The 18288-nt window shown below is 32.8% G+C and overlaps 1 long non-coding RNA gene across 1 annotated transcript in view; it reads left to right on the forward strand.

Annotated features, from left to right (window-relative positions):
- Positions 1–17090: 17090 nt before the first annotated feature.
- Positions 17091–18288, forward strand: part of LOC108915143 — a 7677-nt gene continuing 6479 nt past the window's right edge. Inside the window, exon 1 of the long non-coding RNA XR_001964700.1 lies at positions 17091–17335. This is a non-coding gene — a long non-coding RNA (uncharacterized LOC108915143). The remainder of the gene's footprint in view (positions 17336–18288) is intronic.

Raw genomic sequence — 18288 nt, forward strand, 5'->3', positions numbered from 1 at the left:
CCTCGTAAGTGGTGTGGAAAGTTGGAAACGAGTGTGAAGAATTTTGTTGATGTGCTTACAAATTGCACTTACTTTTAAGCATAAACATAAATATTCTTGTAATATTATAGTTATAAATGTCTGCACAAGAGGATTCTATTGGTATGAATAACTTGAAAACGGCGAATCTTAGGGAAACAATTCAAGTTACCTTTTTTACGTATTTTGTGCATTAGAATATAAATCCGTTACAATAACTTGTAGAAAATGCAGTGGCGTAAGTTTTTTTTATAAAAAAGGAGATGACCCCTGCCCAGTTGTACACCGCTAGTTGTACCTTTATAGCTTATATTTTAGGGAATCCAAGGACTACTATCATAGATTATCTATACCAAATTTTATTGAGATCGATTAATAAATTTAAAGAGATCTATCTGCCCTCGAAGTTTCCTGTATAAAATTCGGACCACCCTCTATAACTTGTAGGGATTTTCAGGTTAACACAAAGACAATGATAAATTGCTAACATGTCAAATGCTTCTTAATTTGTAAGAATCATTTTAATTTTAGGAATTAATTTAGAATCCGAAACACAAATTCAGCTAGAACGGAGATAATAAACACAATAACAACAATGACAATCTGAATATTTTTTGAGATTATGTTATTTCTGCATTGTCTCATTGCCGCAGCTTATTTGTTTTTAGCAGTCAATTTCGTAGTTCAATTTACATTTGACTACGAAATTCATATAAGTATTCATAATTTAAACTTTGCGTGATATCTACCGTTAGACGAAAGATATCGAGTTGCGGTTTTCACTGACGTCTTAGGCCTTCAATGCACTATTTCATCGTATAAAAACAATCACATCACTGCATTTGATTTTTCTAAGAAAAATTAGGAAATTTGTAAGCATGTCATATAACGCCCACTAGCGGCGACGGTAATCTTTAAATAAAAATAGCTTAAAATGTAGTCGATAGATTAAAGAAAGCTCTTTGCAACGAGACCAAATTTATTAAATTCCAATAGGGCTAATTGGGGTAATCTTGGGAAACTATTTCATAACTCATGAATCACTAAACAGAATAATCAGCTGTCTAACATAATTTCTTTTTAAATTGCAATCAATTCTAAACGAAAAATAAACTAAACTAAAATTGAAGAAGGATATCGAAAAAGGTCTAAAACAGAAAATGCCAGAGAATTAATGTTCAACGATAACCAGGAATCATCTCAATCCTCTATAATACCCAACAAAATAGAAAAAGACGATGATACTTGTGACTTTTGTGTAATATAGGCTAATTTTTTTAAGAATATTATTATATTATTGTACCCCATGTGATGCTAAGAAGATGAACTTGACACCTAGTTATAGAAGCAAGAAAAAACATTGGCNAAAATGCAGTGGCGTAAGTTTTTTTATAAAAAAGGAGATGACCCCTGCCCAGTTGTACACCGCTAGTTGTACCTTTATAGCTTATATTTTAGGGAATCCAAGGACTACTATCATAGATTATCTATACCAAATTTTATTGAGATCGATTAATAAATTTAAAGAGATCTATCTGCCCTCGAAGTTTCCTGTATAAAATTCGGACCACCCTCTATAACTTGTAGGGATTTTCAGGTTAACACAAAGACAATGATAAATTGCTAACATGTCAAATGCTTCTTAATTTGTAAGAATCATTTTAATTTTAGGAATTAATTTAAAATCCGAAACACAAATTCAGCTAGAATGGAGATAATAAACACAATAACAACAATGGCAATCTGAATATTTTGAGATTATATTATTTCTGCATTGTCTCATTGCCGCAGCTTATTTGTTTTTAACAGTCAATTTCGTAGCCGAATTTACATTTGACTACGAAATTCATATATTCATAATTTAAACTTTGCGTGATATCTACCGTTAGACGAAAGATATCGAGTTGCGGTTTTCACTGACGTCTTAGGCCTTCAATGCACTATTTCATCGTATAAAAACAATCACATCACTGCATTTGATTTTTCTAAGAAAAATTAGGAAATTTGTAAGCATGTCATATAACGCCCCCTAGCGGCGACGGTAATCTTTAAATAAAAATAGCTTAAAATGTAGTCGATATATTAAAGAAAGCTCTTTGCAACGAGACCAAATTTATTAAATTCCATTAGGGCTAATTGGGGTAATCTTGGGAAACTATTTCATAACTCATGAATCACTAAACAGAGTAATCAGCTGTCTAACATAATTTCTTTTTAAATTGCAATCAATTCTAAACGAAAAATAAACTAAACTAAAATTGAAGAAGGGTATCGAAAAAGGTCTAAAACAGAAAATGCCAGATAATTAATGTTCAACGATAACCAGGAATCATTTCAATCATCTATAATACCCAACAAAATAGAAAAAGACGATGATACTTGTGACTTTTGTGTAATATAGGCTAATTTTTTTAAGAATATTATTATATTATTGTACCCCATGTGATGCTAAGAAGATGAACTTGACACCTAGTTATAGAAGCAAGAAAAAACATTGGCACATTTGAAAATATTAAAATGTCAATAACATTTGGAAATAAAAAATGAAGTAAAAAATGAGCCTACTCTACTATCTCATCCTTTATCTGTTTTCAAACACATTTTCTGCTCTTACTTACATACAAACACGTTTGTAGGTGTCACGAAACGGCCGAATGTGCACTTTGTGATTTATGGGACGCAAATGTAATCAGCAAATTTAGTGTATAATGTAAATTGTAATGTCAAGTAGCAAAACGGCTGTCAACTACAGGCGTTTATACATAACCACCTGATAAATGATTATTGTTTCGATGTAATGTACTGCGATCCTACTACACTGGTAGAGCAATAAAACGCTTTTATTACCCAGCCTGACAGACTAAGAGGCAATAATAACAAAACTTTTATCTAGGTGCTCGTCCAAGCACTTTTTTGGGATGTTGGTAAAATTTTGTCATTTCAGGCATTAAAACTTACATTAAAACCCTACACCTATTGGTATTGTAATAATTAGAGAAGAAGTTTAGTTTTAAAATTTAATAATTTAATTTACATTAAATTTAGTTTTATATATAAATTAAAATATTTCATTATTACTTATACAAAACAGAAGAACACGTATAAATTTAGTCGGCTTATTTGTAATTATCAACGTTGAACTCGAACAATTGCAAGATTGTAAGATAAAAATTACGCAGACCATCAAAATTTAACTTTTTTTTGGAAGCAGAAACTTGAATATATATTTCCGAAGGATTTAGGTGCGCTGAATCCGAATCTGGCAGCAGAATTGCTCTATCACATCAGGTTTTTGAGATATCCTAACTTAAAAGTACAAAAAACTCTGTTTTTCGTCATATTTGAGATGTAGTAATGTCATTTATTCTTTTTCAAAAAACGAATACATTGAATCTAAAAGCACAAGGCTCTCTCCTTCGAATGCCGTTGGGTTTGCTCAAATATCTTTTTTTTTTCGTTGGGATATCACATGTTGAAATTTTTAAGTTTCTCAGTTTCTTAATATGCGAAAATCTACTAAGGATCCCTTAGACATCAAGCAGTCGATTGCAATTCAGAAACTTCATACCCATACGGTTTGTGGGTTTGGAGTTGGTCGGCTTGGGGTTTGTAAGCTTGGAGTTTGTAGGTTCGGGTTTTGTGGGATTTGGGTTTGTGGGATTTGGGTTTGTGGGTTTAGGGATTATGGGTTTGGGGTTTGTGGGTTTGTGGATTTGGAGTTTGTGAGTTTGAGTTCGTATGTATTGAAGGTTTCTGAGTATGAAGTTTCTGAACTGCAATCAACTGTTTGACGTCTAAGGGATCCTTAGTAGATTTTCGCATATTAAGAAACTGATAAACTTAGAAATTTCAACATGTGATATCTCAACGAAAAAAAAAATATATTTGAGCAAACTCAACGGCATTCGAAAGAGGGAGCCTTGTACTTTTAAATTATATGTATTTTTTTTTTTAAAAAGAATAGATGGCAATACTACAGAACCTCAAATATGACGAAAAACAGTGGATTTTGCACTTTTAGGTTAGGATTCAGGGCACCAAAATCCTTCGGGAATGCATATTAGTGTGTCTACTTCTTGACCCTTGTTGACCTGTGTTATTGAACCTGGATAATTGGGTCCGTAGAAGGGCAATGTGATAGTTCAATGTGGGAAAAAGTTAGAGGGGTGAAACAGCGGAAACATCTGTAAGTGATATACAGTGTGTATCAGCCAATTGGAATAAATTCAGTAATAAATAAATGGGGCGGGTTCGAAAAAACGCTCGGACACGTCGATTGGTATTTTTAGTTGCGCATTTTTTTCAACAAAAACATTTTGTACAGGGCGTGTCATGTAACAGTGGTCAATACCAAATTTCCTATTTTAAATGCAACACTCTGTATATTACTCAATTTTTGGATTCTTCAGAAAATTATAGACATATTTCATGTACAATGGCCTAACTGTTTCGGAAATATCAAGTGTTTGCAAATTTATTGCAAAAAATAACATTAAAAAAGAAAACTATTTGACTACAGAAATTTGCTACAACACACTCAATACTTATTTCCCATCTAGTTCTTGATAATGAGAAAGTAAGCAAAAACCATTTCAGCGTTCCTTTCTGCTGATATGAAATAAAAAACAACTAAATAATTTTGTTTGGCGTTGGCCGATTTTAAAAATTCTTTTTTTTTATGTGGTAGTACTCAAAAAGGCCTACTTTTGGATATTATATTTTTTGACATGTGATCTCTTCTACGGCTACTATCATTAAGAAAAGACCCTCAAAAATTAAAAAACATAATAAGTATTTTTTTAAGAAAGAAATGGATAGCATTTTCGAGTTGATCACACCTCAAAACCCTAAATACAAAATTTCATTATTATAACTTTTACAGGGTGTTTAAAAAATAGGTGCAAACTTTGAAATATTCCACGTATTGCAGAGTGTCCTCTATTAACAGTGGAAAATATTTTCAAGATATTTTTTCATAATTTTATTAACTGAAAGTATATCCATGCAGTTCCATTGATTTCACTCATAGGGTGCTCACAATAGGACAAGCAAATTATACATATTTTTCATTATAAATGAAATTTATAATGAAACCCGTTTTATTTTACAGGGTGTTCCAATTAAAACTTCCCACCTGGAAAATATCGGAATGAAATAAAAAAAACAAAAAAACCTGAGACATTTCGATTTTCCTTTCAGGGACGACACATGATGGCATAAGTTTTGGTGTCTTGGACGCTACCCCTTAGGCAGGAGTGTAAAATACCCTTAAACTTTAAATGGCATCCTATGTTCAGTGACACCTCATTTTAAAGCTTTTTCAACGACATACGACTTTTTAAATTTTGGTTTGGATATGACAAAAAAATCATCACTTAACGAATAAGACAAAATATCAATGAATGAAAGTATGTTTATTAAGTTTTTAAATTGGTTACCCTTCGCTTCCAAACAAAAATAAAATCTTTGCTCCACTTCCGAACGAACATTTCGGAGCAATTCGGGTGTTATCTGAAAACATTCTTCAACAGTTCGCCGACGAAGCTCCTCAAGTGTGTTCGAACGTGTTGCATAAACTTTAAGTGTCCCCATAGAAAAAAATCTAAGGCTGTTAGATCTGGCGATCTTAGAGGTCACTCAAATGAACCTCTGCGTCCTATCCAGTGATTTGGAATGTTCTGATTAAGAAAATCACGCACAGCTACGGCATAATGTGGTGGAGCAACATCCTGCTGAAACCACACATCCTCTTCATACCAGATTTGAGGAAAATAATTACGTAGGCTCACAATTTATAGATATAAGAGAAGTTTTAGACCGTGTTTCACTTGAGAATTCACTAAATAAATTATATTTTTTGTGGTCTTTTAGTAGAGTATGTCTTTTATGATCTCAAGTATATGGCATACTCTCGGGAGTATATAGGGAAGGTCAAAATAACACTAGTTTGTCATAAAAAATTCCTAAAGTGCCTTTAACGGAGATACAGAACCCCAAAGAGGTACCCAGCGATTTACATTTTCAGTTCTAACTTTTGAACCGACTTGTATAATTTAATGAAATTTTAATATGTTATGTAAACCACAAGGGCTCATAAAGCCATACTACAGTAGATATTTTACACTGTCAGAGAAGTCAGGAATGGACTTGCCACCACACTCGTTGGGCTAAAATTTTGACTGGTGCCATTTTATAGAGCTGAAAACTGAATTTTTAAATACTTTGGTCGTTCCTCTTTAAAGAAGGTACTCTACATTTGTTTCGATAAAATTACCCGTTTTCGAAAAAATTCAGTTTTTGTATATCACGTCTTTGAAATAATAAATCAGAATTCTGCAGTAAAACACTAGTCATTTTTATGTCATTAATTACAGCACTTGTAAAAATTATCTGATTGATTGAGTATTATTCTCATAACGAATATGCTGACATACATCCAATTTATGGACAAGCACTTGACAAATGTGTTGAGGCAAAAAGAATTTATTCTGATACATTTCCAAATCAACATTTACCGCACCGAACAATTCCTGAAAGGGTGATTGTAGCTTACGAGAAAGAGGTAAAGAGTCAAGTGAAATAAAAAAATACTAAAAGTAGCTAATCTTTTGCTGATACATTTTAAGAAGTTATTTGTCGCATCATGGTAGAGAAGAACCTCCAAGAGGAGCAAGGAATCTTCAGTTAGAGGAGAAAATTCTGGATGAGATTGCTGAAAATCCCCCCAATAGTGTAAGAAAGCTGTCGGTCCAAGTTGATCCGACAAAGTGAACCGTTCATGAGACCCTTCCAAAATAACTGCTACATCCTTATCACGTCCAAAAGGTACATTAAATGTCTCCCGCTGATTATCCTACAAGAGTTAATTACGCAAATTGATTTTTGCAACGATTTAGGCAAAATACAAATTTTATTAGTATTGTTTTGTTCACAGACGAAGCCAGTTTCAATCGAGATGGAGTAATGAATTGCTATAATTTGCATATCTGACATGAAGAAAATCCCCATGCAATAGTATAGACAAAGCACCAACAAAGGCTCATGGTTAACATATGGGCGGGGATTATTGGGAATCATCTCATTGAATCGTTCTTTTTTTTAAGACATTAAATAGTGCCATGTATTTGCAACTCTTGCAACAAAGCTTAAATGATTTATTAGAAAATGTGCCCTTAGAAATTATTAATCAGATGCAGTTTATGCATGACGTCCATCGCCCCATTTTAGCAAATTAATGCAGTCAGCACTTATCAAATACATTTGGTTATCAATAGATAGATCGAGATGAGCCTATTTTATGGCCACCGAAGTCGCCCGACATGACTCTATTGGATTTCCTTTTATGGGGAAATTTAAAGAGGCTTGTGTATTCGACGCCAGCTCACACCAGGAAAAACCTGATAGAAAAAATAACACACCATTGCAACGAAATTCGACACAATTTTGGAATATCGTTTCCAATACAACGAGAAAACATCTGTCAGATAAGGAAATGTAAAAAGGCAACCATTTTGAAAATCTGCTGAAGTAAACAAGAAGAAGCAAAGCTTCCGAATTTTTAAGAGCCTTGCGTTTAAGTGATATGGAAATGTATCAGAATAAATTCTTCTTGCCTCCATACAATTGCCGAGTGCTTGTCCATCCATAAGTTAGATGCATGTAATAATGCCAAATTTTATTATTTTAATACGAATTATTAGTTGTGATGTTATTCCATTATTATCGTGGTTAAATAGCTTATGTTAATAAACTTTATAATTAAATAAAATAATGTTTAAACTTCTTATACAAACACTGAATTTTTTCGAAAACGGCTGATTTTATCAAAACAAATGTAGAGTACCTTTTTTAAAGAGGAATAACCTAAGTATTTAAAAATTCAGTTTTCAGCTCTATAAGGTGACACCTGTCAAAATTTTGGGCCAACGAGTGTGGTGGCAAGTCCGTTCCTGACTTCTCTGACAGTGTAATACATCTACTGTAGTATGGCTTTATGAGCCTTTGTGGCCTACATAAAATATTAAAATTTCATTATATTATACAATTCGGTTCAAAAGTTAGAACCGAAAAGGTAAATCGCTGGGTACCCTTTTGGGGTTCTGTATCTTCGTTAAGGGGCACTTTAGGAAATTTTTTTATTACAAACTAGAGTTATTTTGACCTTCCCTATATGCTCCCGAGAGTATGCCATATACTTACCAGACACCCTGTATATCGAGCGTGTCGAAATCCGTTTTTAATGAGAAACTGATGCAGGTACTAAACAACCTACTCCCAAATATAGAAATAGATTTTAACAAAAACTTTTATCCCCTAACTCTATCAATAATGAATGAGAGTGTCCCTTCAGACGGATCTTGTAAATCGAAAAGCCGTGTCCCGTGAATTTTCCAGCGCTTTGCATACGTTACGTGGGGAAATAAATTTACCGGGGACAGTGGCCGATTTAGAGGCGTTTAATGATTTATTTCGAATTCAAACTTATTCAGACTTCCGTGAAAGGCGGTCGACGCTCCTTTCCCTATCCTAGCTAGGAGGATAAAGGACGCGGATGGACAAAGTAATTTATTTACAGGTGCCCGGTTGGACCCCTAAATAATTCATCAAGCTGCCCTCGGTGAAAAACGGCAAATAAATAACCACAGTACGAGACACCCAGTCAGAACTCAAAAACAGGTCCGTTTGGGACTGTTGATTTCCCATTCACCGGCATTCTGTGCTTTAAATAAACCCGTAGACTGTGCAATTATACGGAAGGAGATACTTTATTTATTAGGGCCCGCTCCCGATGCCTGACCCCTTATCTGTAAACTGTGAAATGGTTTCTGATGTAAACAAGATGTTCAGGACACATCGTCAATATGTGTCGTATTAATAGTGTTCATACTAGACTAAGAACCGGATAGGAACATTTTCCTAATCATTTTAGGCACCGTAAGAGTCTATGACTTAAATACTATAATCTAAAAGAATACATTTGAGCACTATGCCTTCAATTCTCCGTCGCAGATGGGTTGTCAGCGGAAAATCAAACTTTCCAATTTTGCTCCCGATAAATTAATTAAATAGAAATTGACGGCATTTCGACCCAAGACAGATATTAGAAAAATAAGACATAAAAACCTTATGCCGTACAAAAATAACGGTTCTGGAAAGAATAAAAAATTTCATTTTCCAAATATTTTCACTACTGTAAAAATTATAGAAATTTGTACGGGGTGCCTGATTTTAAATAAAGATATTTATTTCAAAGTTATATTTTACTATGCCGTGCGAATGAAATGGCTCTAAGAGCTTTTACCCTGACTCAAATTTCCTCATTTCAACCCCTATTCCGAAAAATTATTGAGAAATGTACGGCACCGATTTCAGAGTTTTACTTATGCTCTAAAATAATGAAAAATATAAGTGCCGTACAAAATATTTGACTAAAAAAATTTTATTACATAATTGTGAGTGCTCTGAAGTTAACGCCATTTTTCTTTGGGTAAAAATCATTATTTCCTGAACGGCATAAATTTCGGAAGCAAATTATTCCACTTTATACTCTTTATACAAAAGTGCCGTACAAAATTATTGGCACCAGAAGAAACAATTGGCCGTGAATAAAAAAAAATGTTTATCATTTTTGCAATTTGGGAAATCGATTTGACAGCTACTATAGTACTATATATTTGCTATTTTATTACTGTTTTAAATTATTCAAGGGTTAATATTAACAAAATTGTGGATGCCGCCTATTTTAATTTCAAGGTTTTCCATAATTAGTAGGATTTTCCAAGGCATTTTCACTACATTATGGGTTTATATATTCCTGTACGGCATTTACCCCATAACATTAACACCATCAAATGATAATAAAAAATGATATCGCCGTACATTTTTGATGGAACATTAATCGAATGCTATAAAAATATTTAAAGAATTTAAAATCTCAGTTTTACTATACTCAATAATTAACAATTCCTGTACGGCATTCATTGTAGATTATGAAGTTACATTTGCATGGAATATACAAATAATATATGCATAAATTGTATAAACAATAAAATAAAAAGAGATAGTGTTTCGTAAATTCCAAGTAGGTAGACCAATAAAAATGTAAAACTAAATTATGTTAATCAATATATGTTTTAGAATTTATCTTTTTCAATTCAAAAAATTTATAATAATTACAAAAAAATAAATTGATATTAATTAAAGTATTAATAGTTAATTAAATTTTAAGTATTACTTTAAAACCTTTACAGAATGCACCATTTTCATGTTTGATTAATTATTTTTTTTAATTTTTCAAAGAAAATTATGATAAACATTATTGATTTTACAATTTTATGTTATTCTACATCAATCAATTTTATTTTATGTGTTGTATTGGATTCAAAATATATACGGCATAATTAAAAAATAAAAAATAAATTTTCGCAAAACAAACAAATTGGATTGTAGACATATTAAAAACTTATGCATGAAAAAAAAATTACAGTTATATGCAAATGTTTTTTTTTCTCTTTAGTGCCACGATACTTATACGGCAATATTTTTTTAATGCTTAGTTAATTTTTAATGAATTCGAAAAGGACAAATTCCGTAAAGGAACTTTTCACTAAAATATCGACCCCTTGAGCAGAAAATTCATTTCCCTGTGACCTGTCGTAAGGTATAGTTTTATATAGCGCTTTCAAAATGTTTTAATTTTAGGATGCCTCTAATTATTTTCCTAATTCTACGTAAAAGGGTTGAGCATGGGTTAAAAGCCCTTAGAGCCAGTGCATTCGTACGGTATAGTAAAATATAACTTTCAAATAAATATCTTTATTTAAAATCAGGCACGCCGTAGGTACAGTTTTCTATAATTTTTACATTAGTGAAAATATTTGGAAAATGATTTTTTTTTATTCTTTCCAGAACCGTTATTCTTACGGTACGGCATAAAGTTTTTATGTTTTATTTTTTGTAATATCTGTCAAGGGTCGAAATACCGTCAATTTATATTCAATTAATTTATCCGGCCTAAAATTGGAAAGTTTGATTTTCCGCTGACAACCCATGTGCCACGGAGAATTGACGTCATAGTGCTCAAATGTTTTCGTTTAGGTTGTAGTATTTAAGTCATAGACTCTTCGGTGCCTAAAAGGATTAGTAAAATTTTCCTATCCGGCTCTTAGTCTAAACGTGTTAAGCTTACGACACACTAAAGAATAGGAATTAAAACTCTGTTTCGTATAACAAACTACCACAGTATTCTTGCAGATGTCATGCCACCGTTCTAATAACATAAGAACGAAATGTCCATTAACTGTGAGTAGGTACTATTACTACCAGACCAATCAAATATTTTTTTGCTGTCGGCTATTCTCAGGGATGTTAATTCTATAGGAACGACAATACAGGGTGGTTAAATGAAAACAAAACAGAGCCATTTTCAGGAACTGCGTCAAGATTGTAGAAAAACGCTCAGACCCGTCGATTTTAGATTAAAGGGGGACATTCTTTGCTGCTATTTTTGACTCCGCCACTTTCACCCCCCAAGCAAGGGTAAGCATCACCCCAAAATATTTCAATGGCATTGGGGGTTGAGTAATATTTCTTTTGAAAGCTGTTAAAACTCTCTTTACAACAGACTTTAAATTTTATAATTCCGCCCAATACTTTGAAAAAGATTTACATTTTAAAATTTAAATTATGTTTAGTTGCTTACTTAATACTTAGTTGATTAAATGTTCAAACTGATGACCGCCCGAAAAGATTTTGTTCGAAACGTTCGCGCACATTCCGAAGCATTTCCGGAGTGATTCGACGCCATTCGTCGACGATTCTTTGACGCAAATCATCCAGAGACGCGGGCTGTGTTTTATAGAGTTTACTTTTTAGGTATCCACACAAAAAGAAATCAAGGGGCAATTAACGCATAATGCGGAGGAGCACCGTCCTGAAAAATCAAATGATCTTCATCATACTCTGGAACATTTTCAATAATATCAGTTAAGGCAGGGTCAATAGCGTCTTCCAGTAATTGCAAATACATTTGGCCAGTCAAATTACCAGGTAGAAAAAAGGACCCACCAGCCGGTTACCGAAAATTCCAGCCCATACATTTAATTTTTCCGGTTGCTGTGTATGCACCTCGTGAAAAACTCTTGGGTTTGAATCGGACCAATAGCGGCAATTGTGACGATTTACCGTCCCGTTCAAGAAAAAACTGCATTCATCAGAAAAACAGATGTTAAAAAGGAACTGTGGATCGTTCCCTGCTCGCTCACTCATTATTTCGCAAAATTGCAAACGGCGGTCATAATCATCCTCATGAAGTTCCTGGACTAAATGTATTTTGTATGGATGGAATTTATTCTTCTTCAAAATGGTTTGTATGCTAGTTCGATTGATCCCAGACACAGATGCCAGCTGCCTCGTACTTAATGTAGGATCAAGATGAACTTGTCCCAAAACTGCAACTTCACTAGCTTCATTAACTATAGGTTTTTCAATTTCTCGTTTTTTATTGGCTACGTTCCCTGTCTCTTGAAATTTTTTTACTAACTCTAGAACATACTTCCTCCTGACATGTCGATCTTGATGTTGTTCATTAAATAGCTGAGCTGTTCTATTCGCACATTTATTGTTCATAAAGTAAAGCGAAATGATATCTACCCTTTCCGCAATGGAATAAACCATAGTGTTTAATTTTCAAAAACACAATTAAATAAACTACCAACCAACGCTTCCAAATAATACTAGAAAATAATTTGGAATCCACTAATTTTACGTTCATTGTGTGTGTATAGCATTCATTTCTGTTTTTTACAATTGTTTTTTTTTACGAAAGTGATAACAAATCGCCAAAAACCAATGTAACGCAAGAAATACTAAATTTATACCATTGGCGTACTTAACTCGAATGACTGACATTTTTACCGTTACTAATTGTTTGTACATAAGTTTCAACTTTAAAATCAAAATTCTTAATAAGTATTGGGCGGAATTATAAAATTTAAAGTTTGTTGTAAAGAGAATTGTAAGAGCTTTCAAAAGAAATATTAATCAACCCCCAATGCCATTTAAATATTTTGGGGTGATGCTTTCCATTGCTTGGGGTGAAAGTGGCGGAGTCAAAAATACCAGCAAAGAATGTCCCCCTTTAAACTAAAATCGAGGGGTCTGAGCGTTTTTCTACAATCTTGACGCAGTTCCTGAAAATGGCTCTGTTTCGTTTTCAATTGGCTACCCTGTATATAAAGTTTATGTCGACATCAAAGACAATAGTCAAGCTAGCAGAAGAAAGAATGCAAATTAAATGTGATACCTATAAAATAATAAATTGTCGATGTGTTAATATGTAATTAATGGATGCCATGCAATTTTAATTAATTATTACATAACTGTAAGGCATACGTCATATAAAAAATAATTACAAAAATAACGTCAACAGACTTATTATAGGCACTCCTTATACAGGGTTCTTCACGGTAAGTGGCTTATTAAACGCTTCTGAGAAACCAAAGATAATATGACTGAAATTCTGTTTACAGGGATTATCAGATATGTTCTGTTCAATGAAAATAATGCCATCAGCGTAGCACTTTTCGTTATACCGGAAGTAGCTGTCAACTTTGTTATTTTAAATGGAACACCCTATATATTATTGAATTATCGACAAGATAGAATGAAAATAAATAAAAAATGTTAACGCTTCCCTGTACCTAAATCTAATCGATTTAGAGATAATCGATTTTATAAAAAATTTTAACAGATGCAAGCGTTTCGAAAATTCTTTATATCTTTCTTCGTTATGCAAGCTTTCACTTGCTTTTCGGAATACACAAATAACATAAGATGTACTACCATCTACTATCAAATTTACCTGAAGAAAATTATACTAAGTGTTACATTTTTTACGTTACATTTTGAAAACTTGAAACCGACAAAACATTTTAAATTCAGACGGATTAACCTGTATTTTTTGCACCATATTATAAAAAGTCAAATTCTCTTTTCACCGATAAAGGTATTGTAGGTATTACAGTTTCAATTTTCTCAGATATTTGCGGTTTTCATTACATTATTAACCCTGTATATACAGGGTGATTCAAAAAACCGCTGACAGACTTCTAGGGTAGATAATACATAAAAAATTAAGACGAAAAGTTTTAATAAACATAGGGTCGCAAATGCCTCCTTAATGGGATACAGGGCGTCAAAGTTTCTGTAAAATTAAACATTGTCTGCAATAATTCCAAAATGCCTGAACATTTCTATTTCAAATTTGCTATGCGTAGTTAGCACCTTAAGACCAATGTTTGATGTACTGCTCAAAATTTTATGAGCAGCAGTGTCGTAGAGACGGGGTCAACGTGACCCTTTTTTAAAAATATTTTCTACGCCACTGCTAATTTTGTCAAACGGGCACTATTTTCGTGTAAAGTGTTCAATTGTCTATCGAATTGGTCTCTTGCAAAATTTGGATTAAAGCAACCATTTTTAAGAGAAACACCTTTGTAGAAAATTTGTAAATCCAATTTTATTTTCATTCATTTTAGTTTCGCATAGTAGGCTTGTGCTATTCAAAATAAAATTAAACATCGCCTGTCACTAATGTCAATGTGTACAAGTGAGTTAAGTAAACTAGATTATAAGCTTCTTTTTGTCATTTTTACGCTTTAATTTTACGGAAACTTTGACGCCCTGTATCTCGTTAAGGAGGCATTTGCGACCCTATGTTTATTAAGACTTTTCGTCTTAATTTTTCATGTATTACTTACCCTAGAAGTCTGTCAGCGGTTTTTTGAATCACCCTGTATATATAGTTGATTACTTAAAATACATGGGTTCTATGTTCTTAAATAAATACGTCTTAATAAAAAGATTATTATTTAAACGAAATAATACTTATACATATAAAATAATAGATTTAAAAATATAAAGGTAAAACGCGGATGTGGTCAATTTCCCACTGCTCGCGTCACGTCACACTTTGCTATTTTGTAGTAGCCCAGGCGGTACAACAGTAAAAGTAGGCTTTGGCGTATGTGTTTGAAGTCATCTATTTTGTTGAACAGAAAAATCCCAAATATTGTGTAGAATAAGAATCCGCGTTTGCCTATTCCAAAAAGCTATTGTTAAATTCAAGGAAACAACAATGTATTTTGGAATGTATTTTAATTTTTTTAACTATTTTTTACTTTAAACGTATATTTTATTCCAGCAAATTTTGATAATGTCAACAGAAATAAAGGAAATATTCTAAATTTGTATTTAAAGTTTTTTTTCTATAATTATAGCTGTGAGTGTCAAAATACAAACAACAACCCGTTACCTAACATTCCGCGATGTGCTAATATCCCAGCTTGTATATGAAATCAATTTATAAAAATTAGGGCATCATCAAGTATTAAAAAAATATGTAATTTACTAACTGTTTAAAAACTTTAAAATATCATTATAAATTTGTTTATTTGGAAATATATTTTCTGCAGTATTTCAATACAAAAAAATTAATAACGAAATTATGATTAATGAGGTTCGATACATCTCTTGCGGGGCAGGCGGTGCGGGAGAGAAGCCTATGCTTATACACGGTAGTTTCGTTGTAGTACCAACCTTACATAAACTAATTTGAGCGAACTAAATATAATATATACGAATGAAATTTATACAACACATATTAGCTTGCATATATTTTTCGTGTTTAATGCACGGCAATTAACTTTCTATTTGAATAAAAGTGTCTATTTATTTATTAAGAGCTTGTAAAATTATGGATGAAATCTGGCAACATTGCCATTGTCATACCGTAGTGGTAAAAGTTCACGGTCCGTAAAGAGACGGTCGCCGCATAAGTCAATCAGCCAATAAAAAACAAATACGTCACGAAATACCTCAGGTTATCTTCATTCAACCGTCATCTCTTTCTAACTCATTGCATTTCCCATAAGAAAATAAGAGGCAAATTTAAAATTGTCACTTTTCTTGTACCACGCTCCTTTTAACATAAAATAATAAATTTAATCAGTTATGATTATGGTTAATTAACAGGTATTTTGAGTCTATGAATGTTACCTTTATATACAAACTGAACCTTTACATTGGAATTTGGAAATAAAAGGATGAAATGTGAAATTGTCTTGACTACACACCACGATCGGTCACCATTGTTGACGTTTGGTTACATAATTAACCTAAAATTTGTGTTAATTTTGTTACAGATATCTATTAATATCCATAAACTCTAATAAAATGAAGAGGGGAAGTGAATATATAAACAATTTAGACCTACCTTAATATTCTCTTGGCTCCAAAATAAAAACTGTACAGTTGATATGATGTTATTGTATCTGCTTTTGTCTTTAGTTAAATTTCAAATAACTTACCAAAGTACTTTATAAAAGGCTGCAACATAATGTATTTTTGTACTTACCAACTACAGTTTTACAGCCGATGTTCCGAATTAAAAAATTCCTAAGTTTTTACAAGTAAACTATGCAGTAGTTTTTAGTCTTGAAAGAGTTTTTTTTTCTGTGTTCGGAGTTAAATGGAGGAATAAAAGGAAAGTAAATACAGTAATACAAAAAATAGGCATTGATAAAAAAAAAGTGTACAAAATAAACGCTAGCGTACACTTGACAACATTGCCAAACTGTTGTTTATGCGTTGGTAGGGTACGCGTGGTATCGTCCACTGGACAAGTTTTTTCTTTACAGAAGTCATTCGTATGGATGATTATCTTTTGGAAAATAGTTATCTTATCCGATTTCTGACGAATTCAATTCGGACGAAAACGCATCCAAAGGACGACCGGCCGTACTCTATCAGCAATTCGGAAATTTAACATTGATCTCCTATACTAAGGGCTGTCTGGAGCGATAAGCAAGATTGTCTAAACTAAAACTAAGAGATTAACGAAAAATGAAAAGATTCGGTGAGCGTCCTCTCCTACATTACGTGTTACATTTGCCTCATTTTCAATACAAACTGTTGCATTTCCAGCGGAAGCGGTGAAAGAAACTGACGAATGAGATAAGAAATAATATATAAATATGTACCTTTATCGCTTATAATTTGTATTTTCTAGCAGATTCTTAAAAATTGCAGACGTTCTAGTACACAACATAACCGACTATAAAATTTGTATTCTTTAGTGAAAATACTTGTTCAGATCAAAATGAGAATTTTATTTTATAGTGTATTTTTTCTCTGCGTAATATTCGTTGTGTTGAGTGCCACATTAGGTACACGTCACAAAAGAAGGATTCGTTTTCCTCGTTTTCCAGTACACTGTCCCTATGGTCGGATATGGGTGAAAGGACAATGTATTGAAATGGTAAGAATACAAACTAACGTAGAATCATATCCCGAAACATTCCCCGAACCACCATTCCTGAGATATCGCGATTCTAAAAGTTGAAGGAGTCACTTTCTACATGATATGCACATACAGGGTGTTAGTAAATAAGTGCGACAAATTTTAGGGGGTGATTCTACATGAGAAAATAATGGCAGTTTGCTTATAGACGTATGTCCTGCAAATGATTCGTTTTCCGAGATACGGAGTGTCAAAAGTTTTTCTTAAAAACTGACGATTTAATTTATTGCTCTGAAACCGGTCGAGATGCGAAAATGAAATTTGGTGGGTTTTAAGAGGTAATTATTACGCATTTTTTGACACGCAATTAAGAATTTTATGTTCATCATTGGCGCGCGTACGTGTAATAATCTGAATTTTTTTAAAGAAAAAAATGGTACGCCACTGAGATATTACAAATTAACTTTAATTAACTTTTTTGAATTCCTCGTTCAATTTGGGACAAAAAATCTCTCTTGCCTTTTCTTCGTATGGGGCGCCGTTTTGATGCAAAAAAATAAAACACCTTAACGCGTATTTTTTATGTCTTTAATACATTACCTAGTAGGCTACTGTCGACATTTGTCTGTTAAATACGAATATTTTTAAGAAATGTCAAATTAGCGTTTCGTCATTATTCATTTATTAAGCTTTTAGTTTGCTATAACATTAGTGTTAATAAGTAATTAATTTTTCTTTTATCGAAAAGAATGGAAAATTTTACAAATGCGGAATTGTCAGACATGCATTTTGTCTATGGTCGAAGTAATGGAAATGGTCGGCAAGCTCGACGATTGTATGCTGAGTTGTATCCAGGACGTAGGGTACCTCATCACACAATATTTGCTCGTCTTCATCAACGTTTGCGCGAAAATGGTTCATTTAAGAAACAAACGGTTGACTGTGGGCGCCCTCGAGAAGTACGAACTGTG

The sequence above is a fragment of the Anoplophora glabripennis genome, unplaced genomic scaffold (assembly GCF_000390285.2).
Source record: "Anoplophora glabripennis isolate ALB-LARVAE unplaced genomic scaffold, Agla_2.0 scaffold1652, whole genome shotgun sequence".
NCBI lineage: Eukaryota > Metazoa > Arthropoda > Insecta > Coleoptera > Cerambycidae > Anoplophora > Anoplophora glabripennis.